Below are 26,044 nucleotides of genomic sequence, written 5' to 3' on the forward strand. Positions count from 1 at the left end.
TGTGTTGGGCCCTCCCATCATTGAGGATGAGCATGTTTGTGGAGCCTCCTCCTTCTGTTAGTCAGGCTTGAATGTGGCAGGATAGTAGAGCTTTGATATTATCTGTGGATTGCTTAGCTCTGTGTATCACATAAGAAGTTGGAGCAGGTGTAGGCCATTCAAGCCATCAACCCTACTTCATAAATCAATAAGGTAATTGCTGATACAATATGGCCTTTACTCTACTTCCCCGCCTTCTCCCCAAAACTGCTAACTCCTTTGTCAAATCCAAAACTCTCTCTGACTCAGCCTTGAACATGGCCAATGAACAAACCTCAATTGCTCTTTGGGGGAGAGAAATCCAAACATGAATGATTCTGAGAGAAAAATATTCCTTCACTTCTCCATCTTAATGGGAGACCTCTTATTTTTAAATTATGTCCCCTAGTTCTATGTTCCCCCATGAAGGAAAACATTCTCTCCGTATCTATTCTGTCAAGCCCCCTTAAAATCTTAGATGGTGCAATAAGATCATCTCTCCTCCTTGAGATTTGACCTTTCCTCATAACTTAACCCCTTCATCCCAGGAAATAGCTTTGTGAATCTTCTCTGAGCTGCCTCCCATGCAATTATGTTCCTCCTTAAGTAAGGTGACCAAACTGTACACGGTACTCCAGGTGAGATCCCATCAATGCCAGGTACAGTAGTAGCAAGATTTCCCAACATGCATCTTCCATTTTCAGCATGCCTATAGTCCTGTCTTGCAGCTTCACCAGGTTACCATTTTATGTGTGTCTGGTGCTAGTTCCTGGCGTGCTCTCCTGCACTACATCTTCTATACAGTTTGGGGAACCAGTTAAAGCCAGAATGCTGGTAAAATTCAAAATTAATTATCTACTGAAATTTTGAAATGACTTAGCTGACAGATCCATGGTAGTTTTTGCCTGTCTCCAAACCCACCCTGGTTAAACCCAGAGGTGGGTGGGATCACGATTAGGGTTTCCAACCCGGTGCCACTTTACAGAGTTTTAAACCCCCAGCTCCAAATGAACCCACTCACCCTGGCAATTAACATTCTGCCTGTGGATTTAGATGCTTAAAGAAACAATGTGCTGGACAGATTGCCCATCAATCGTTAATTTGAACAAATGAGTGTGTTCCTTATTTTGGCACATTAACAAAGGAAGGGGTCCTTTTAATGCACTAAACATTAAGAATTGATCCTGGAAAATGGATAAGAGTAAAGTTTAAACAAAATAGAAGAATTGAAAAATAGAAAGAAAATGTAGGAAAAGGGGTAACAGATTTTAACTGATGAATTTATTAGCTTAGGGTTAATATCACAGTAATAAAACAGCTTCAAACATTGTGGCCACTTTATTCCTTTGTATCAGTGTTGGTTTGAACATGATGGTGAAGAGTTACAACATCAGTTGGGCTTGGGAGACAATTATTTCTCTATGCTTGCCAGCAATCTAAGAATTAACATAGAACATAAACTGAACATGGAAGCTATTATTGCCATTCATCCAATGCTTGTAGAATTTAAGCTTGGAACTAACCAATTTGGCCCATGATTTTTGGAGGAACTTGATACAGATTGTTCTTCCTTTTCCTTTCCAATCGTGTTTTTTGGACATTTTTTTGCTTTTCTTCCAAAACATCAACAAAAATATTCCCAATCAAAGAGGAAGGGGAAATCATTTCTCCGAACTCTTAGCTAAAGTTTCTCTTGTGCGATGCAGGAGGTTCGCAATTGTAGCTCTGGTGATTATCAGAAACTCACTGTTATATGGAGGCCATGGGGTGTGGACCACTCAGTTCCCCATGACCTCCACAAAATATGAAATTCCCTGGTAACGGGATGGGGCTTTCCCTTTAATGAGGGGAGCCCTCACCATATAGAAAGCCTGCCCTGGGTGCAGTTCGGTGAGGGAGATTCTTTGGGGAGAGGAGATTTGTGTATAGTAAACAAAAGAGTATCGTTTGCATTCTACTTGCTGTTTCATGCTTATTTTCTTGATGTGGGTACTACATTCGCCATATCGTGAACTACAGGCATAACATGCTTCATGGTAGCTCCAACAAACTCACTATCATACTAAGGTGAGAAAGTCTGGAATTCAAAAGGGCCATTTCGCCCATTGAACCCACATTTTGTAAAATTTATTGATATCAATAGGGGCTGGTTTAGCTCACTGGGCTAAATCGCTGGCTTTTAAAGCAGACCAAGCAGGCCAGCAGCACAGTTTGATTCCTGTATCAGCCTCCCCGGACAGGCGCCGGAATATGGCGACTAGGGGCTTTTCACAGTAACTTCATTGAAGCCTACTCGTGACAATAAGCGATTTTCATTTTTCATTTTCATTTCATTTCCCAAAGGGGTGACTAATCATGGACAAAATTTCTTGGCCCTCAAAAGCGGTTAGTCGAACCTCGGCCATCAGTGGAGAAGCACAATGACATGATTGAACTCGCTTCCCCAATGTTGGTCCTATGGTGGAGCTGTGCTAACAAGTTAAATAAACGTAAACGTAAACTTTTTATTTCCCACAGAAGCGTCGTGGGATATGGAGTTAAGATACAGATCAGCCAGGATTTGATTGAATGGTGGAAACGGCTCAAGGGGCTGAATGGACTTCTCCTGTTCCTATCAATGAAGCTCAGTTTAGTTTTGTTGATTATCTTACACAGTTCTGATTCGTTTCAATTCATGGATGATGTTTCTTGGTTGCATCAGGAGAAGCAGGACGGCACTTTTTTTAACTAGATGTTTTATTTTTAAAGGGATTGTTCAGCATACCATTTTCTCTAAAAATCTACTGTAAGGAACGACCATGTCCTCCATTCCCTGGTCTTGCTTCATGCTTTTGAACATTGTACTTGTGTTTTGTAGTCTTTAATCTACTCTAATGTCTCCAGGCCACAGCGATGTGTTTCTTTGGAATGGTCCCATAATCTCATGACTCGACATTTCTTGCGCAAAACAATTTCTTTCTTTGTGGTGTCTTGTTTTTTCCATGTCCGCTCATCATTTTTGATGGTGGGGCTTTTCTTTAATGCCACTGTTTTGCACTGGTCAACTCGTAGTGTTGTTTTTCATCATTGCAATGCATTTTCATGCATTGGTGCAAAAACTCCAGAATGATAAGGGAGTGAAGCTGGTGCTCTGCTAAAGCACGTGGCAAACAAACCTGGCACATGCTGAGATGGCTCCCCAAGGGATGGCTTTCAAACAACTTACCTTTCTACCGGCTGCAATGTCACAAAACAAAGTTCACACCATTGTTCTGAGATAGTCCTTACCTTGGACTCTAGGCATGGGACTTGGTGCTTAGAAAGGCTGTAGACATAATCTGGTACCTGCTTAGCACTTGTTTATCAGTACATCTAAACAGGTTACAGAATCGGCACATCTCCTAGGCCTGATTCATATCTTTCTCTCTCTGTCATCTATGACTGACTGGGGTCAGGAATACGTCATCACCTATGTCATACATTAGTGTATCCTATTTCGTAACCCATTGCACAACAATTGGCCCAGGGTCCCTGTGCTGGCTGTTTCAAAGAGCTATCCAATTAGTCCAATGTCTCCATTCCTTCCCCAAATAGTTACAAGTATATGTCCATTTCCCTTTTGAAACATTTACTTCCATTACCCTTTCAATTAATTCATTTCAGATATCATGCGGATGCGATCCAACGGGAGAAGCTCTAAATTCTATAGCGGGCGCTACTTCCTCTGTGCTTCCTGACAGCCGACCTGGTGACACAGCGGTCCATGTCATTTTGTTTTTACATTTAAGAGTACCCAATTCTTTTTTTTTCCAATTAAGGGGCAAGTCAGCGTGGCCAATTCACCTACCCTGCACATCTTTTTGGGATGTGGAGGTGTGATGATCGGAATACCTTGCCCCTTTAAGAGGCTTGTGATGATCGGAATACATTGCCCCTTTAAGAGGCTTGGAACCCTGGGGGACTCCGCCTCTGGCTACGCCCCCTGGGAAACAGTACTTAAGATGAGACTCCATTTTGCGAGCACACTTCTCATGGAGGCTGCCATTGTTCACTGCTTATTAAAGCCTTTGATTACTGACCTAACTTTCGTGTCGTAATTGAGAGTGCCTCAATGGTGAGACTCACGCAGACACGGGGGAAATGTGCAACCTCCAAACAGACAGTGACCAGTGGGTCGGGATCAAACCCGGGTCCTCAGCGCCTTGAGGCAGCAGTGCTAACCACTGTGCCACCATGCTGCCCCGGCGGCCTGTATCTAATGGCAATTGAGGCTGGAAGTGATCCCCATGGGCTTCACAGCGGAAATGGCCATCCCACCAGCTATTTTGCCTGGACTGCGCCCTTCAGCAGCCCGCTAACAAGGGTGAACTGCTCGTTAATGCTCCCTGCGAACGCACTCCAGTCAGCTTAAAGTCATCCCACTGCATAGACCTGCTCCACGTTTTGGAGATGCCAAACTGGCCAGGCTGCTGGATGCCGTGGATGCGCAATGGGACATGCTGTTCCCCTGAAAGGGTTGGAGGACCAGCAACGCCAGGCAGTGGCAGCAGCCATCAGTTTGAGCTGTGTCACCAGCAGGACCGTCTCCAGTGCAGGAAGAACACGAACAACCTCCACCGAGTAGCAGGGGTAAATCGACACCGGCCCCCTGGCACCAGTCCAACCTGCCACCACCCTGACCTCCCCCTACCATCCCCCTCCCCCTACCGGGCCAGCAGCTGGCATCTCAAACCCCCCCGGGCATCATACCACACCTGTGCCACAGCACACTTTGGCATCCAGCATTGCAATCCACACATGCCCAGGAGCGGTGCCCACACCGCTGTCATCTGCCATTGATCCTCCTCTGATTCATCTAGCATACGGCTCACGATACCCTCTCTTTGGAGATGAGAAGTTAGGTGGGCAATGCCCAGACGGCGGCAGGGTGCCGAACATCAGAGTTCTCACCCCGATGAGGAACGGGCCCTGGAGATCGCAGGGTTGACGGAGGAGAAAGCGGTCACCGGCTGCGAGGTTGGCCTGCAGCATGGATGACAATCCACTTTCTCTTCACCCGGATGGTGTGTCCCAATTCAGTTGATCATGTCAGACAAAATGGTCCTTCCCTCTCACTGACCACATGTCCATTCTCTCGCAGGATCACCATCCGCCCCTCACCCCGCCCCCGCCTGCGCTCTGGGTTATCCCAGAGCTGATGCAGATGATAGGACACAGTCATGATATTCAGGACGGTATATGAGCGACATTCCAGCAAGAGCACAGCCGATTGGAGGGGTCCCAAAAGCTACGGGCACAGGAAATAGCGCCGTCAATGTGTGGCATCGAGGGCAACACTGCAAGGGTGGCGAGCCCATTGAAATGCATGGAGCACAAAGTCAGCTCCATGAGTGGTGGTGTCAAGGTGTTGCTCAGTCTGTGATGGCCATGGCTGAGGGCCTCGGCAACATGTCCCAGATGCATGTGGACGTTGACGAGACACTGCAGAATGTGGCCCAGTCGCCGAGGCATGTGTCACAGACACAGGTGGACATTGCCAAGGCACTGCAGAGCGTGGCCCAATCACTGAGAAGCATCACTGAGGGCGTCAACACCATGGTACAGACAATGGGCAGCTGCCAAGGCGCGCAGAGCCCAGATTCTGCAGGGACCTTTGGATCTCATTCAACTGCCTTCTGTCCCTCAGATTCACCCAGGGCCCTATGGACACCATCCGGGAGGAGGGAATGCTGGATGCCAACCCGGAGCCTGCCACCAAGGTGACGACAGCGGTCTCCAGTTCTACTGAATCGGCCCCTCCTGACACCCTCGCATCTCGAGGTCAACGGGCGGAACACGGTGGCATAGCGATGCCGGTGTTACCGGTAAGACACCAGTGCCCTCTGGCACCAGGCCCTCCAGAGGATGTCCGCCAGGGGCATCAGAGAGCACGAGAAGCAGCAGGCTGTCTCCACTTTCGATGTGCATCCTGGGGACGCACCTACACGTAGCGGCAGAACACGGAAGCATAAAAAGATCGAGGATCACTGAGGGGAGGGGCACCATTGATAGCCAGGGAGAGTTTTCATAGAATTTATAGTACAGAAGGAGGCCATTCGGCCCATCGAGTATGCACCAGCTCCTGGAAAGAGCACCCTACCCAAGGTTAACACCTCCACCCTATCCCCATAACCCAGCAACCCCACCCAACACTAAGGGCAATTTTGGACACTAAGGGCAATTTATCATGGCCAATCCACCTAACCTGCAAATCTTTGGACTGTGGGAGGAAACCGGAGCACCCGTAGGAAACCCACGCACACACGGGGAGGATGTGCAGACTCCACACAGACAGTGACCCAAGCCGGAATCGAACCTGGGACCCTGGAGCTGTGAAGCGATTGTGCTATCCACAATGCTACCGTGCTTCCCGTTAGGGTATCGAATGTTCACAATTAAACAAGTTACAACTGGTACATGCGAAGCGTCTGTCATGTTATTCCTTACAGAGGGCCTGGCTGCACCGTCACCCCTATCCCCCCCGGCCTCAGTGGTCCTAGATCAGGAGCCTCCAATGCATACTCCGTGCAGGCGATGGGTGTGAGTGCGCTGTCAGCAGAAAGAGAGGAGTTATTATTATTATTATTTATTATAGGAGTCACATTTTGGCATAGACTGAGGAGCACATGTGCTAACCTTACAGTGGGTGATCATCACTCTCCTGCCTTGTATTGTGACCCACTGACGGTGCCAATACAGGCCCATCACCCTGGAGTGATGTTGCACAGACCCTGGGAGGGTGGGTGAGGGTAGTCGGGGAGGGAGGCTGAGTGCGAGTGATAGTCGGGGAAGGGTGGGGGGGCAAGAGGGGTGAGATGGGTGGGTGATGGGGTGGACATGGTGAATGGGAGGAGGGGCTGAACAGGGATAGTTGGGGGAAGGGGAAACTGTGGGGGAGGGGGGCTCGGGGGAAGGAGGGATTAGAGGGAAGAGAGGTGAGATGACAGACGAAGCCCTGTCCTATGCGGTGGGTGACGATAAGGGCCTCCATGGACCTCCAGGCGTGCCTTACCGCTGCTGCTGCCACCTCCTGTTGCTCCCCTCTGTTCTTCCTGGGCGCGTCCTCAAGCCCCTCCTGGTCCGGCCCCTCCTCAGGCCGCATGTCCCTCCTCCTCATTCTCCAGCACGTGGCACCACAGGAGCCCTCTAGGGGGTGTACTGCAGGGCACCACCAGAGCAGACCAGGCATCGGAACTATGTTTTCATCAGTCTGATGCACCGCTCAGTGACGGAATGGGTGGCAGCATGGGCCTCGTTATATCTAATCTCCGCATCAGACTCTGGCCTCCAACTGGCGTCATCAGCCAGGACCTCAGCGGGTATCACTTATCCCGCAAGAGCCAATCCATCATTCTGGAGTGGTCCTCAAAGATGCTGGGGCTCTCTGAGTGTCCTAGGATGTAACTGTCGTGCACACTCCATGGGAAGCATGCAGAAATGTGCATGATCTGGATGAGGTGGTCGCACACGAGTTGAACATTCAGGGAGTGGAACCCCTTCTTATTAATGAAAGGTACTCCCAGATGCACTGGTGCGTGCAAGGAGAAGTGCATGTCATCTATTACCCCCTGGACCTGGGACATTCCGGCGATGGCAGAGAATCCTGCATCTTGGTGGGCTTGGTCCTTCTCAAAGTTTATATAGTCAGCTGCCCAGGGATACACTTGTATCACGGATGCACTTGTAGGCTGTAGGTTGTGATATGCCGCACACTGTTCAGGAAGGGTGGCGGGGAGGGGGGGGGGGCGGGGGAGAAGAGCGGTGAGATGGGTGAGTGATGGGGTGGACATGGTGAATGGGAGGAGGGGATGAACAGGGGTAGTTGGGGGAGGGGGGACTGTGTGGGAGTGGGGATCCGCAAGGACATGGCACATGTGCTGCACCATCTCCTTGTTGAGACAGAGTCTCCTGCAGCACTTGCTGTCCATCATCGCCTCAAACGACCAATGATTCATGTAATCGCTGGCCTCCCGCTCTGCGTGTCTCCCCGGAAGGATGGGCAGCTGGGACTGCAGGGTGTGCGGCAGCTCCCTGCACGTGGAGTGCTGCCTTGAGCCTGCATCAATGCTGTGACCGCCTTCTCTGGTGTCGCATCGCCTGGTTTGCGGCCAGCAATGCGAGAGCTGCCGCTTCAGGGTCGACAACACCACCCATATTGTTATATCTGTAAGGAATTAGAGTGGGAGAGCAGCTGTCAATCAAATAGGTCTTCCACCCCGGGTCCCTCAACCCCACCCAGCCTTGCATGTCCTGCCTTCTCTCAGAGTGCCATCCACTGAGCCAGTTCTGCTGGGGGTCCCCTCCCTGCACACACCTTCCCGGCCGCATCAGGGGCCCTTAGACCCTGTTATGTTCTTATACAGAGGTAATTACTGAGTCACCGTCCTAATGAACATTTAGTTCAAGACTAGTCAAATTTATTATTGTATAATAAACTGCGGATAGGAAACTAATGCTCACAAACTGGAACTAACACAGCTAACCACGACAAACTTCCCTTCAGACTCCCCACAAGTTACAGTGTCATGTGCTATTACTTGCCTGCCACCTACTGGTCGGAGGCTATAGCTATTTACACATACACTTGCTTATGCATATCTCTACATTCCCTTTCCTTGAGATTTGTAAGAAAACATATAATACATTATTTCAATAAATATTACATATAATATGCATCGCAATGTGTTTTACATCATGTACAGTTATGGGGCGGGATTCTCTGATCCCCCGCCGGGTCGGAGAATTGCCGGGGGGGGGGGGGGGGGGGGTGGCGTGAATCTCGCCCCTGCCGGCTGCTGAATTCTCCCGCGCCGGGGATTTGGCGGGGGCGGGAATCGCGCCGCGCCAGTTGGCGGCCGCTGGCAGTGCCCCCCCCCCCCCCCCCCGGCGATTCTCCGGCCCACGATGGGCAGAGTGGCTGTCCATTTTCAGCCGGTCCTGCTGGCGTCAATTAGAGGGGCTGTTTAGCACAGGGCTAAATCGCTGGCTTTGAAAGCAGACCAAGGTAGGCCAGCAGCACGGTTCGATTCCCGTATCAGCCTCCCCGAACAGGTGCCGGAATATGGCGACTAGGGGCTTTTCACAGTAACTTCATTTGAAGCCTACTCGTGGCAATAAGCAATTTTCATTTTCATTTCACAGAGTAGGTACTTACTGGTGGGACCTGGCTGTGCGGGCGGCCTCCAGGGTCTTCGGGAGGGCGCGGGGGGATCTAGCCCCGGGAGGTGCCCCAACGGTGGCCAGGTTTAAGACTCCTGGCAGACTAGTCATAATATTCCTTTTATTTCTTCTTCTGAGATTCCATCTGATCGTATATCTTCTCATTTACTCATTGCTTGGTATGACATGGCAGAGTTGTTTGTAGTTACCGACTTATCAGCATTTCTGTTGACGATAAACAACAACTTAATGGAGATGCTCGATAGCTGAGTAGTGCTAAATAGGGATGATCTTGACTGTCCATAGCCTTCTTCAGTAATTGCTTGACTATCTGAACCCCTTTTTCTGCTTTGCTATTTGATTGTAGGTACAATGGACTTGACGTTACATGGCCAAAATCATACTGCCGTGCAAATTCCTTCCATTCTTTACTGTTGAAGCATGATCCATATCACTCATTACTACCTCATGTATTACATGTCGTGCAAACATTGCTTTTGCGTGCATGATTACACAATTTGCTGATGAGCTAGATAATTGAGCTACTTCTGGATAATTTGAATAATAGTCCACTACTAGCAAATGCTCTTTACCACCAAGGTAGAATACGTCTATCTCAACCTTTTGCCAAGGAACTGACACAATTTCACCTATTTTTATTGGTTCTTTTGCTTGTTGATATTGATATCGTTAACACTTACCACCATGTTCTGTATGTCTTTGTTTATTCCTGGCCAATATGCAGTATCTCACGCTCTTTGCTTGCATTTCTTCATTCCAAGGTGATCCTCATGGATTTTTTGCAGTATTTCCTTGCGTAGGGATTGTGGAATTACGATTCTCTCTTGCCTCAGTAACAAACCATTTGCGATTGTATGTGATGATACTTAGACCACGAACCTTTCGGCCTTCTATTGTTGAGATTGTGTATCACCATTTGTAACACTTCAACTGTCTCTGCTTCTTCAACAATCAGTCTTGACTTTGCATCCGACACTGGTAGTGTTTCTGTAATCATATCTATATGAACCTGCACCATCCTCTCCCATGGATCTTGTGCTGTTGTAACTATGGACAATGCATCGCTACTACTATGCCCGGTGTATCGATTAATTCAAAGTCATATCTCTGAAGTTTCATCATTAGTCGTTGAATGCGAGTGACATATCACTGATATTCTTCTTGACTATTGCAACCAACGCTCTATGCTCTGTCTCGACAATGAATGTAGGTAGACCATATGTGTAGCTGTGGAATTTGGCTAAACCATTCACTCGCCCTAAACACTCTTTCTATTTGTGCATAACAACATTCAGACGCTGTCATATGCAACTGTTTTCCAATCACTAATATTTTCCTGTTGCAGCAATACTGCACCTAGACCATCCTTCGATGCATTTGTTGAAATTTTGGTATATTTTGTTGGGAGCAAAAAATGTTAATACTGGTGTGGTCGTTCGAGCTTTCTTTAGTGTTATCCATTCTTGTTGCCACCCAGGTTAATAGGGCTGTTAAGAAGGGATATGGTGTGCTAGCCTTTATCAGCAGGGGGATTGAGTTTCGGAGCCACAAGGTCATGCTGCAGCTGTACATAACTCTGGTGCGGCCGCACCTGGAGTACTGCGTGCAGTTCTGGTCACCACATTATAGGAAGGATGTGGAAGCTTTGGAAAGGGTTCAGAGGAGATTTACTAGGATGTTGCCTGGTATGGAGGGAAGGTCTTACGAGGAAAGGCTCAGGGACTTGAGGTTGTTTTCGTTAGAGAGGAGAAGGCTGAGAGGTGACTTAATAGAGACATATAAGATAGTCAGAGGGTTAGATAGGGTGGACAGTGAGAGTCTTTTTCCTCGGATGGTGATGACCAACACGAGGGGACATAGCTTTAAATTGAGGGGTGATAGATATAGGACATATGTCAGAGGCAGTTTCTTTACTCAGAGAGTAGTAGGGGTATGGAACGCCCTGCCTGCAACAGTAGTAGACTCGCCAACTTTAAGGGCATTTAAGTGGTCACTGGATAGACATATGGATGAAAATGGAATAGTGTAGGTCAGATAGGCTTCAGATGGTTTCACAGGTCGGCGCAACATCGAGGGCCGAAGGGCCCGTACTGCGCTGTAGTGTTCTATGTTCTATGTTCATGTCTTTCAGTCCAAGTGAAGTTATTCACTTTTTTCAGAACACCTCTAAGACGTGCTGTCTTTGCTGAGAGATTTTGTATAAATTTTAAATGAAGTTGATTATGACCAGTACTCTTAGTAACCGTTTTATCTATTGGTCGAGGCATATTTATACTGGCTTGCATCTTCATGTCATCAGGCTCTATTCCTTGAGCAGATAATCTATCTCCTAGGAACGTTGTTTCCTTTGCACCAAACTGACATTTGGCCTTGTTGAGTCGTAGCCCATTTCTTTTTATAATACCATAATTTTGTAATACCCTAATTAGCCTGTCATTGTGTTCCTCTTGGGTGAACCCCAAATTATGATATCAAAGATGTATACTCAAATACCCTAAATGCCTTCAACAATATGTTCCATCGCTCTGTGGAATATTTCTAACACTGAGACTATGCCGAAGGACTTACAAAGAAAACAATATCTACCAAACGGAGCAGAAAATGTACAATACTTGGTGATTTCGTCATCTACTTTGAGCTGCCAGAATCCCTGTGAAGCATCAAGTTTGCTGAAATATTTTGCACCAGACATCTCCCTTGTGACCTCCTTTCTTTTGGTTACCGGATAGTGTTCCTTTTTTATATTTGCATTTAAATGATTGGGATCCATGCATTTTCGAAGATCATTGTTTCTTTTTTTACACATACCATTGAATTGGCCCAATCTGTCGGCTCTTCAATCTTTCTTATAACGCCATGGTGTGTCATCCTATCTAATTCAACTTTTAGACAGTCACATAGTGGTGCTGGAACTCTTCTCGGAGCATGTCTCACTTGTTTTTTTTTAAAATTTAGATTAGCCAATTATTTTTTCCAATTAAGGGGCAATTTAGCGTGGCCAATCCACCTACTCTGCACATTTTTGGGTTGTGGGGGCGAAACCCACGCAGACACGGGGAGAACGTGTAAACTCCACACGGACAGAGACCCAGAGCCGGGATCGAACCTGGGACCTCAGCGCCGTGAGGCGGTTGTGCTAACCACAAGGCCACCGTGCTGCCCATGTCTCACTTGTTGAGCATCATTTTTTAATTGAGTCTTGTAAATGAAAAGTAAAATACCAAATCCTTGAAATATTTCTGGAAAAGCCTACACAATTGACTCCACTGATCCACTGTGCGTGCTCAATGCACAGTCAGTGCTATACACTCTTTTTACCAGTTCCAGTGCTTCACACGCTTCATCACCTAGCAACGACTCACGATCTTTAGCTACAATCGAGAATTTTGCTTTGTGAACTTTATCTTTTACTTGGCCATCCAGTTCGCACGTTCCCAATGTGTCAATTTTCTGACCATTATAGTCCTTCAAGAAGACTGGTTTGTACAATATTCTCTGTTTTAATTGCATAGTCTTGATATCACTGATGCTTATGAGGTTTGCTCTTGCTCCTGTATCTAACTTATCAGTGATTATTTATTAACAAAGAAACTGTCCATTTGTTCTTTGTCACTGGTGCGTTATCCTTTTCAGCACTTTTTGTTTCTGTAGGTGACATTTTATTCTTTTTGGCTGTGTTTGCTTTGTCTTCATCTGAGACTACATCAATAAAAAATGAGCCTTCCAAGTTAATGTCATCAATTGTATTGAATTAATTCCCTACATTAACTGTTTTGCTTGTGAAAGATTTTTTCGCAAAATTATTTTTTTCTTTGCACTTTGTAAATTTTGCAATATGCTGGACGGAAGGTGCCTGTTTGCCCATCTTTTCCATGTAATAGCTGCTTCGGCAAGTGTTTAAAATGGCCGTTGCTGCTGAGACCACGTTTTAGTTTTGAGTGTATCACAACATCTATGGCGTCGGCATCGCTCCAATTTTCACGCCAAAACTTTGTGCTATGTTGCGCAGCTAGTTCACTAGCATGGCAAATCTTAATCGCGTCTTCTAACTGAAGCACATTCTCCCATAACATTTATTCCAAAGACCATTTTATCCCGAATCATCAAGAATTTTAAAGTCACAAAGTTATACATTTGTGCTTTTAACTTAAGGTCTGTCAGAAAGCTATCAAAGGACTCACCCGTCTTCTGTGTGCACATTCTAAATATGTATCGCTCGAAAGTTTCATTGTATTTCGGCGTGCAATGCTCATCACATTTTTTATGACATCATCTAAGCTTTTACTATTGCCCTCTCGTCCAAAATCTAAGGTGTTATAAATCTGAATCACTTGGGGGCCTGCTACCATTAACAACAACGCTATATTTCATTCATCTGGCTGTGCTTGCAACCCTAGAGCTGCTACATACAATGTGAACTGTTGTTTAAAAGAACTCAACATTATCAACATTACTGGTTATTCGAAGATGTTCAGGAGGTTTCAAATTTTCCATCTTCTTCTTTCACTGTTTTAGCATCTTCAGAGATCCGATGTTCCACTTTTTGTTTTAGCACCGTTTCACCAAATTTGGAGACTGTGTCCTTCAAATGCTCACACTTCAGGGGCGGGATTCTCCGTTCCCCCGCTGGGCCGGAGAATCGCCGGGGGGCGGCGTGAATCTCCAAGTCGGTTTTTCGGCAGGGACGGGAATCGCGTCGTGCCGGTCGGGACCGTTGGCAGTGGCCCCTTGCCGATTCTCTACTCCTCGATGGGCTGAGTGGCCCGTTTTCTGCCTGCCCCGCTGGCGTAAATCAAAGAAGGTCCTTACCAGCAGGACCTGGCTCTGCGGGCGGCCTGCGGAGTCCTCGGGGTTCGCGGGGGGATCTGGCCCCGGGGGGGCCCCACGGTGGCCTGGCCCGCGATCAGGACCCACCGATCTGGGTGCGGGCCTGTGCCATGGGGGCACGCTTTCCCTCCATGCCGGCTGCTGTAATGGTCTGCCATGGCCGGCGCGGAGAAGAACCCCCCTGCACATGCACTGGGATCATGCCAGAACACGCCGGCATTCCCGTGCATGTGCCAACTCTCGCTGGCTGGCGGAGGACCCTTCAGCGTCGGTCGGCGCGGCGCCAAAAACGCCGGCGCCAACCCCATCGGTGCTGGCCTAGCCCCTGAAGGTGTGGGATTACTTTCCAGGCGGCCCGATGCCAGAGTGGTTCACGCCATTCCTTGGCGCTGGTATGGCCTGCCCCGTCGGATAGCGGGGAATCCCTCCCCAGATCTTTAGTTTTTGATCATCACGCCTGGTACCATGTTATGTTCTTGTACAGAGACAATTACTGAGTCGGCGTACTAAAGAACATCTAGTTCAAGACTAGTCAAATGTATTATTTAATAATAAACTGTGGGTAGGAAACTACTGCTACAAAAGTGGAACTACCACAAGCACAACTAACCACGACAAATTCTCCATCAGACTCCCCCAGATTACAGTGTTATGTGCTATTACTTGCCTGACATCTACTGGTCGGAGGCTATACATATTTACACACTTGCTTATGCATATCACTACAGACCCCAAACCCCACACCCTGGAATCCTGCCGGGAACATTAGGGAGACGAAGTTTGAGTATCCTCCCCCATTCCACACACTCACCCTCTGGCTGCGGGAGCTCAAGGGAGATTGGTTGTTGACTTATGGCCCCGTGGTGCTAACTGCTGCTGCCTCTGTGGTTCAAGCAAAATGTCCATGCCTCGCAGTTTCTTTCAAATGGTCGGCAATAAACCTCATCTGAGACATGGTATGTGTATTCTCGAGAATGCACCTGAAAACTGTGCAGTGCTCACATAAATGACAATGCCAATTCCTTATTAGGAGTATCCTTCAGCTTTACAGCAAGAGGCTGCTCACAATCAAAGCGAGTTAAAGTCACCATCATCATCTAACCATGCACAGGACTCTGTCCTTGATGGACAGGTAGCAGCTGTAGTTACCTCTGTAATAGGTATACATGATTTGCAGGATGGCCTGTAGGACCCGCAGGCGCTGAGCCCCTCACCACCTCAGCACAGGGGTGACCCACGACCAGTGGTGCCCAGAACCCCGGGGCAAGGCTGCCCCCTCCCCCGTTGTCCCTGGGCTGTATGCCGAAAATGAAAATGGCTACTCAGCTCCTCCGATCCTCTCAGCTGCCATTGCGCTCGGTTCCTGTTGTGTTTAATTTAGAGTACCCAATTATTTTTTTTTCCAATTATGGGGCAATTTAGTGTGGCCAATCCACACAACCTGCACATCTTTAGGTTGTGGGGGTGAAGCCCACACAGTCACGGGGAGAATGTGCAAACTCCACACGGTTAGTGACCCAGGGCCCGGATTCAAACCTGGGTCCTTAGCGTCGTAGGCAGCAGTGCTAAATACTGTGCCACGTGGCGCCCTAGCTTCCTGTTTTTAAATAGGAGTATTAAACGGTGCCCATGTGATCTCCCACTGGGGAGCCGGTTAGATTTTGGAGGCCATTAGATAAAATGTCCAGCTCGTTAATGAGATAGAGATTGCCTTGAGTTAATGTCAATTAGTGTCCCGCCACGTTTGGGCGGGTCCCGGAACCCGCCAATGGAAGCGGGCCGGTTAGTTGGCGAGCCGATCGGCGCCCGGTGCGGTTACTGATTTTGGCCTCTCCCGCGATCTATCCGGCGCCCATAGATCCACACTGGGCACAACACGGCTAGTAAATCGCTCCCCATAACAACACGCTGTGTCAAAAAAAATCTCCTCCCTTCTAATTTTTTTTACCCATTATCTTAACGTTTTTTTCTTAAAGATTAAAGGTTATTGGCCCTCCTGCCAGGATCAATCGTCTCCCCTGTCCACTCCATCAAAACCTCATAAATCACTTATTTTAAAATATTTTATGCCACAAATAATCCAGCTGTGTTGTTGGCTACCATTAACATTGTTACAGGGTATTTGGAATTTCGATGAATATAAAACGGTGCATTGATGTGGAATTACAATGCCTTCCCCCTTCCAAATCCATGTACTGTGCCATAATTGTTAAGTTTGAACAGTCCATTTCTGGGGATGTCTGGGCTGGGCCCCATCATTTCATTTGTTTTGCTATTCCTAAAACGCAGAATTATTGTTGCATTGCTGTCGATACGTTCAGTGTGTCATCTTTTCTCTGCACCCTCAGGTAAGATTAAGCAGGCCACACCTGTGGTTACATAAAGGTTGCTGACGTCATTTTCTACTCATATTCAGCTTCCTGGAATCGCTTGAAGTCAAAAGTGAATTTACTACAAATTATGCTAGCGTGCACTATGAAGCTGGTAAACACTACTTCTAAACGATTGAGTACTGCAGGCAATGGCTAAAGGTATTGTAATGTGTCAAGAAAATCCATGACTAAGCATTTCCACGTTATGAGTCACTTGACCTTTATATCATAGACATTTTAAACTTTAGAGCTTTATCTTCATTTTCACGGTACCTATTATTATTAAAAATAAATGTCTATATGAGAATCACAAACCCACATAAATAGTCTCCTGGAGCAGGGTTCAAAATGACACAGATATCTCCATTACAACTCACTCTTAGTCCTGTTTCTGAAAGTTCGCTCACAAGAAAGGACAAACAAGAGAAAACTCATGGGAGGAGGAAATATTAAAATATTTTAAGCCATAATCAGTCCTTGTGCATTGGTTGTACAATGGGTACTTTTTCAAAGCTTCATCAGACTATGCTAGGTTTAGTGAGTGGCAGATTTCAGTGGGGCCTTGGCTAAATAACTGCCCTAAATAACTCCTGTTGATATTCTTAGCCTAAATTAACTTCCAGTAATGCAAAGTGCATCAGGTGTGAAATTCTGTCTGTCTAAATGGACTCATGCTGTTTTCGAGCTCTCTGCATTTGTGTCATTGAACGAGTGAGGGGCCACCTCTGTGTCTATTGCAACTTACTTATCATAAATATGTCATAGAACATAGAACATACAGTGCAGAAGGAGGCCATTCGGCCCATCGAGTCTGCACCGACCCACTTAAGCCCTCACTTCCACCCTATCCCCCTCACCCAATAACCCCTCCTAACCTTTTTGGACACTAAGGCAATTTAGCATGGCCAATCCACCTAACCTGCATGTCTTTGGACTGTGGGAGGAAACCGGAGCACCCAGAGGAAACCCACGCAGACACAGGCAGAACGTGCAGACTCCGTATAGACAGTGACCCAGCAGGGAATCAAACTTGGGACCCTGGCGCTGTTATATTGTCCTTTTTTCGAAACCACCAGAGGAAGAGTATGTTGGTTCAAGTTCACTATAACCAGGAGCATTTTGAACATGCATTTTAGCATAATTCCGACTCCCTTGCCATTTTCATTTCTGCCTGTTGGATTACTGCCAATTCCTACTCCTCTAATCACGGACAGGAGATATTAGGAGATGGCAATGTTCAGCATTCGCTAAAAGGTTATAGTCTGAAGTCAGGGAAAACTGGTTGCAAGTTTGGCACACCATTTGTCATGCTGGTTGCTCCTGGGTTTTGATACTTAAAAAGGTGCTGCAACGATTAACCCTGCTGATCAATACTGGAGCTTCATTTCACTCCTGGGGCTGGATTTTACTGGAGGGTCAACTGCTCACCTCCTCCCAAAACCATTGCCCCCACAGAAGGAAGGTCGACCAGAGGCTGACACACGCTGAGACGCCTGCCCTACAGCCGCAGTGCTCTGCAGGCAGGCTAAATTGTTTTATCGTGGGACTTCCACACCCAATAGGAAACAACAGTTTGGAACAGTATTGCCCCGTTTCTATTGGGTTTCTTTCTTTCTGGGCAGTGGGGGGAAGTCTCACCCTCAGGAGCTGCCGGCTAATGAGATTGATCAACAGCTCCATCAGTGCAGAACGGGCACTGCCGGGGACTTCAGGAAGAAGTCCAAAGAGGACCATGGCTGCTGAGGATAGGTAAGTCCCAAGGTTTTAGGACACAAGGGATTCCGGAACAGAGCGAGGCGGGGAGAGGAGTTGGGGGGGGGCAGGGTTTTGTAGGGCAAGGAGCGTGGAAGGAAGAGGGTGTTTCATCTTGGGAGTAGCGGGAGGGGGATGTCTGGACGTGTGTGGAGCATCCCGAATGAGATGCCTTCACCTTCCTTCTCTGGCAGGTCTTAAAAAATGGCCTGCTCACTCCAACTGGATAGCCCATGCCAGCCTTATTTTAGCATGGCTGGTATATTTTCCTGGTCAATCGGCTTGCTGACAAACCTGATTGACCTTTAATTAGTCATTTAAATATGGCAGACGGCCTGCTGGTTTCAGTGTCCACCCACCTCCTTTATTAAGGGGGCTGGGTCAGGGTTGAGTGGAAAGGTGTGGGCTGGCACCTATGCTACATGCCCTTTCTCGGAAAACACGCCCGATGGGGGCGCATAAAATCCAGCCTTGATGTTTCCATCCCACCCCTTGGAGATGCTGCTGCAAGCTGGTCCATTGTATTTCCTAGCTCCGGGTTGATGAGTTGCCGATTGTTATAACCCGCACGAGACATATGGGGTTAGAGCACTCAATCTCCCCGTGAGTCTCGCCAAATACAAGCTCCCCCACTAAGGGGGCGGGGAGACCGAGGACAATACTGATTGAGTTGTGTATAAAGTCGGCCAAGCAACGTACCAAAGGTTCAGAGCCGGCTGAGATCTGAAGTAGATTGTAAATATAATTGTGTTGCAATAAACAAAGTTTTCTTTAGACCTTCTTGGTTCTGACTCATTTGAGGCTACAAAACCGATGGGGGAGTGCTTTTCACTGACAGATTACCAAATTAATGAGTGAAGCGTGGACATGATATTAGCATAGGCTCCATAAAGATTTATGTGGGATGGGTGTAGCATATGCCCACCCAGCACCAGCACCTGCCCAATAAGCATTCGTCCCGTTGAGAAGATATCATACAGGTTATGTTCTGGGGAAATGGCAGCTGCAGTTTGAAACCATACCTTATTGGATAGACCAGCAGAACAGAGGTAGTACTAGAGGCATACAGTGATGCAATGGACCTTGGTAATTGTGCTCAGACAGTCAATCAGTGAGTACATTGCTGTCTGAGCTCCAGAGTATAGTAACTGCTGTGCAGATGGACTGGTTAACATCTGGCTACTTGACCTCTGTAACCTCTGCAGTCCCATTGGCTCTTTAACTTGATAGTGCCTTCAATCTGCAACTGGCTGGCTTTTGAACAGTGGAAACAGTATGTGCTCTCTGCCAGATGAGCATATGCTTGGTGGTGACCCAGTAACATGTGTAGGTGCAGGTGCCTCAGCTTTTGTCCTACAGTAGTTCTTGTGGTTTGTGTGGCTGCTGCTGCTGCAATGAGATGTACTGACTGTGGTGAACTGCAGATGGTCCATGTTCATCTGTGAAGCGAACAACAGTACATGCAAAATTAATGATGCATCACTTTACATCCATGACCACATTGGCAATAATTTGCAATTTAGGTCTTAATAAGTATAGCTGGTGGTCATACAATTTTACTTTTTAATTGCCAGATAAAAATATTTATAACACAGCCATTATCATCTATTGTTACAACTACACAATTAGCAGACTAGCGATTATAGCCTGTGGTGCAAAGTATGCATATCGAAGCTCCCAGGTTAAATATGGCAGCTACCTTCTCCACTTTATTATTACCACTTTTGGTTGCTAACCTGCAGTCCTTGCCGCTCCACTGGGAGCAATCTTTGTGGTGATTTAACTTTTTAAGTGTAATTGAAACTTCTGGACAACCCCTCCGATGTGCATTTCATGGAGGCGGTGGTGTAATTGTATTGTCACTTGACTAGGAAACCAGAGACCCAGAGTAATGCTCTGGGGGATTCGGGTTCAATTTCCACCACTGCAAATGGTGAAATTTGAGCTCAATAAAAATCTGGAATTAAAAGTCAAATGATGACCATGACACCATTGCCAATTGTCATTTAAAAAAAACCCATCTGGTTCACTAATGTCCTTTAGGGAAGGAAATCTTCCGTCCCTACCTGGTCGGGCCTACATGTGACTCCAGACCCACAGCAATTTAGTTGACTCTTAACTGCCCCTCAAGGGCAAGTAGGCATGGCAATAAATGCTGGCACAGCCTGCGACACCCATATCCCGTGAATGAATTTTTAGAAATATATCGCTACGACACCCTGGGCTACTCTGAGTCGCAACACAATGGAATTAACCATTGATTCTTAGAAAAATATCTGAAGTCTTTGGCCCTTTGTTGCCCAATAATTACAATCGGCAGGTTTGTAAATTTAAACACAGTTACTTCTTATAAGAAGAACTATAGTGAAATATGCAGCAAATACAATTGGTTAACTGTCATCCAGTTCCCCACTTTAACCTGCCCCACACCTTTTACCAACACACACAAGTCAAACAAACACAGAACTTCTGATTTCTGACCGACATAGAACAAAGAACAGTGCAGCTCAGTACAAGCCCTTCGGCCCACGATGTTGCGCCGACCACTTATGCTAATCTAAAATCAACCTAACCTATACCGTTTCAATTTACTGCTGTCCATGTGCCTGTCCAAGAGTCGCTTAAATGTCCCTACTTGACTCTGAGTCCACCATCTCCGCTGGAAGTGCATTCCCCGCACCCACCACTCTCTGTGCAAAGAACCGACCTCTGACATCTCCCCTATACCTTCCTCCAATCACCTTAAAATTATGTCCCTTCTTGACAGCCATTTCCGCGCTGGGGAAAAGTCCCTGGTTATCCACTCTATCCATGCCTCTCATCACCTTGTACATCTCTATCAAGTCACCTCTCTTCCTTCTTCGCTCCAGTGAGAAAAGCCATAGCTCCCTCAACCTTTCTTCATAAGACATGTCCTCCAGTCCAGGCAGCATCTTGGTAAATCTCCTCTGCACCCTCTCCAAAGCATCCGCATCCTTCCTATAAAGAGGCGACCAGAACTGGACACAATATTCCAAGTGTGGTCTAACTAGGGTTTTATACAACTGCAGCAAAAGCTCGTGGCTCTTAAACTCAATCCCCCTGTTAATGAAAGCCAACACACCATATGCCTTCGGAACAACCCTATCAACCTGGGTGGCAACTTTGAGGGATCTATATACGTTGCATAGAAGGGGCAGCACAGTACGTGGACCCCAAGATCCCTCTGTTTCTCCACACTTTCAAGAATCCTGCCTTTTACCCTGTATTCAGCATTCAAATTCGACCTTCCAATATGAAGCACTTCACATTTATCTCAGTTGAACCACATCTGCCATTTCTCAGCCCAGCTCTGCATCCTGTCAATGTTCTGTTGTAACCTGCAACAGCCCTCAACACTATCTACAACTCCACCAACCTTCGTGTCATCGGCAAACTTACGAACCCACTCTTCCACTTCTTCATCCAAGTCATTTATAAAAACCACAAAGAGCAGAAGTCCCAGAACAGATCCTTGCGGGACACCACCGGTCACCAACCTCCAGGCGGAATACTTTCCATCCACTACCACTCGCTGCCTTCTTTTGGCCAGCCAATTCTGTAACCAGAGAGCCAAATTTCCCTGTATCCCATGCTCCCTAACTTTCTGAATGAGCCTACCATGGGGAACCTTATCAAATGCCTTACTGAAATCCATATACACCACATCCACTGGTCTGTGATGGTTTTCACTGTAGATGTATTCAGGTCTGTTCAGTTGCAGAAATACAGAGGTTTTCCCGAGAGAACATGAGAGAGAGAGCGAGAGAGACAGAGAAACTTTCTCCTGCATGTCCAGGATTCAAGCCAAGCTCTTTGGGTCTCTCACATTCATTCCAATCGGGTAGGACCCAATCACCACCTGTTACCGGGTAGAATACAAACCTTTGGCCAATTCATTGGCCACCAGCCAACCAATCAAAGCGAGTCCCACCCCATATCTCAAGTGCCATGGAGTCTGAGTTCTATTATCCAAAGCTAGACTATGTTGCAACTTCTTGAATTCCTCATTCTCTTTGCTGCCTGACTTAAAGATACATGTCTATTAAGCATTCATGGATCAAAATGATAATGGCAAAAAATTTAAGAAATGGGAAATAGGGTAATCATCAGGATAGACCCTTCCAATATAAAACAAATTAGCCTGAAATAAAGGAGCTGTTGCTAAGTGGGTCATATTTAAATGACAGTACCATTAATCACACAGCACTGTATTGGAGCGTGACTAGATGATGTATTCAAGTCACAGAGTGAAGCTTGAGCCGAATAATTTCTGATTCCGAGACAAAAATGTGATCAACTGAACCAAGCTGATTCTCAAACCCAGCAATAATTGGAGATGATTTCTTTTAAAGGTTTCAGCAACCACAAAAACAGCAATATTTCAAGAGTTTGCACTCTTTATTGTCAAATAGTAATTCTGAGTTCTCTCAGAATTACATTTACATCATCGCGCTCTTGCAAGTAATTTGACCCGATGGTTCACCCAACCTTTTGTGAACAAATTGCTTCTATTTCTAGAATGTTCCCCTTATATTAATTAGCAAGATCCTAATGATTGCTATTAAGCACTTTCCTCTCCCCCAAGGGGAAACAACCCTGAGACAAAATGGGCCAGACGTAAGTGAAATAAAAATCAGTTGTGCAAAAATGAATCAAATTAGATGTGGAGACCAAACATGAGATGCACTGTGCATCAGGAAGTGCACAATAGTGTGAAATGTTTCCAGAGACCCAATGGATTTTGCAGACATATATTCCACTGTCACTGGGGAGCATAGAAAAAAACCTTGTCTAATAAATTGGCTAATGCTAACATGTCAACTTTTCCCATTGATTGATTGATGTACATAGAAGGGATATTAGCTAAATGACTCTTTATGAACAAGATTTACCCTGTTACATTATAAATAATAGGAAAATTATTTGATTTTTAGTACTTTGGCAAATATTCCATTTGGGATCAGTTTAGTGCTGCAAAAATCAACCATAGAGTTGCATAGCCCCGCTGCCAAAAGTAATCAGACAAGAGTCATTAATCAGATACAAATGTCAAATGATCAAGACTCAGCCACAATGAGGAGATGCATAAATGGTGCAGAAGAAAAAAAACTGTTAAGAAAATTTTACAATGACAGCTTACTTGCATATTTGTTCTTATAAAAATGTTTCACTAGCAACTAAAATTCTGTAGAATTTAATTATCTACATTTGTAGGCATATATAAATCTAGGTATAGATCGTAAATACCGGAAATCTGAAATAGAAAGTATTGGGAACGTATGTCAAAATCATCAGCATCTGAAAAAGAGAGCATGAGGGTCTCACGTGTACCGTTTACCTCACTTTCTAGGGTTTTAGATGCAATCAACTCTTGACCCCACTGCTATTGTAAACTACTGCCACGTGTCCAAACACTCCTTCCTCCATGAACATGTTGCCACCTTCCCAATGTATGCAGATCCTGTCCAGGACTCTATGTTTGAATCCCTTCCATCAGCTCTCCGATCCTGCCACACTGGTACGGAATTGCTGAAAGAGTAACTAATCTGAGTGACTTATCGCAATACAGTGAGCAAGCTCCCTTAGCCTGGCTTTGGAAGCAAATGTATTGCATAGGATACAATGACGTAGAAAGTGTGAATCCATCTTCATCCACATGTTGCGACCCCATTGCCAGCATAAATCCCTTCTTGGAAGGTGTGATGGTAGTCACTTAATTTATAAATGGTGCTACGGGCAAATCAAGTCAGATGACTTAAAAAATGAATAATAATATTCCTGCACCGCACATCTTCCCAGGCAGGGTCTATGCTTTATTACAAATCATTCACAGAATGGTATGTTAGGGTAAAATCCAGCATATGACCCTTTGGAAACAAGTGCTAGCATTTGTCGGATAAGCAGTAAACTGGCCAACACTGGCTAACCATCTGAACTGAAGCATTTGTTCCTATTCACAGGCGCAAAGAATGTACAGTCAAAGGCAGACTCTGCAGCTCTGTTGGGAGCTGAGTTATTGCTCTTACACTTGAGGCAATTTACTGTGTTGATTTTATCCAAGGATTGGACATCACCCAAGAAAGCTATCCCAACCCAGGGATAAGGAGAAACACCCTCGATCAAATTCCCAAGCTGAATTAATTTTTGCGCAACACTTGACAATATTGGATTGAGGGCGCAGTCATATTTTCAGTGTTCATTACTACATAACGTGAGATAGTGGGAGTGGTGAAAAGCCTTAAAAGTACAAAATATTAAATTCCTTGGCAGAAGAACATGTTGAAAAATAATTACATACAACGTTGCACTTTATACAAGTTCAGAACAGGAATTTCTAACATGCTAAGAGTTTTGCCTGGACATGTTTTACAGTTTTGGTTCTTGCAGTGTTAATGTCCCGATTTCATGTTAACGCTACTGTGTGAACTTGCACTTTTCCTGCGGTCTTTCGGAAGGCCAGTTGGGCTAGCATGTAGTTCAAAATGACACCGTCAGCACAGAGCTCAATCCCCATTCCAGCTCAGGTGGTCTTGGTGGCCTTCTCCCACACGTTGCCTGACGGTGAAATCATGGCAAGCCCTGTGGTAGCCCTCAGGTATTCAGAGAGAATGTTTAGTCTTTTACTTTTGGTCTTACTGTCAATCCAGTTTATGCAACACTGAGGCACATTGAAACACCTGAAGATGGTGCAATTCTGGGGTGAGATTTCAGCTCTCAAACACTATTCGCTTGCATCGAGTTACAATAAAGCCCTATGTCTCAGCCATGCATGGGAAAGAAATCGATTCCTGGGCATGTTTCTGGCTGAATGTGGAGATGTCATTCTGAAGAGGTGAGAGGTTCTTTCTATAGAAATGCCCAAAGATTCAGAGAACAAATCAGAAATAAAGCATTCTGCTCAACCAATCCATCTTGCCATTCATTTTCTATGCAAGCAATTTTGCCGCCATGTTGTCATATCCGTATAACCACTTTTCCTATATCCATTTCTGAATGCTGACATGGGGGGATGGGGGGTGTTTTCCACTCCCGTTTTCAGGTGGCAGGAATGATGGCTGTAACACCAGCAAGATTTTCCAGCTGTATTGTCCCCGCTCCCCTGGCATTGCAAGTCAGGATACCCATTTGCATGTAGTTAACTACGCATATTAGGAATTTAAGCCTGATAGTCCCCCCACGTTAAATAGTCCATTTGCGACAGTTCACCCACGATGTGTACCTGGAAATCGAAGCCCCTAGGGGTGAGCGGTTAATGCCTAGGCAGTACCTTGGCACTGCCCAGCCACTAGAATCATAGAATCTACAGCGCAGAAGGAGGCCATTTGGCCCAGCGAGTCTGCATCGGCCCCTGGAAAGAGCACCCTACCCAGGTCCACACCTCCACCCTATCCCCGTAACCCTTTAACTCCACCTAACCTTTTTGGACATTAAGGGCAATTTAGCATGGCCAATCCACCTAACCTGCACATCTTTGGACTTGTGGGAGGAAACCAGGGCACCCGGAGGAAACCCACGCAGACACAGGGAGAACGTGCAGACTCCGCACAGACAGTGGCCCATTAGGGAATCGAACCTGGGATCCTGGAACTGTAAAACAACAGTGCTAACCATTGTGCTACTGTGTCGCCCACTTTTTATGGAAGTATGTCACCGCAAGCACCCAACACTGCCCCTGGGGAACTCCATAGAATCAGAAGGAGGCCACTCGGCCCATCAAGTCTGCTCCAGTCCTGGAAAGAGCACCCCACCAAAACCCACACTTCCACCCCATCCCTGCAACACAGTAACCCCACCTAACCTTTTGGACACTAAGGGCAACTTTATCATGGACAATCCACGTAACCTGCACATCTCTG

This window comes from Scyliorhinus canicula, chromosome 14, assembly GCF_902713615.1.
Source record: "Scyliorhinus canicula chromosome 14, sScyCan1.1, whole genome shotgun sequence".
Classification (NCBI taxonomy): domain Eukaryota; kingdom Metazoa; phylum Chordata; class Chondrichthyes; order Carcharhiniformes; family Scyliorhinidae; genus Scyliorhinus; species Scyliorhinus canicula.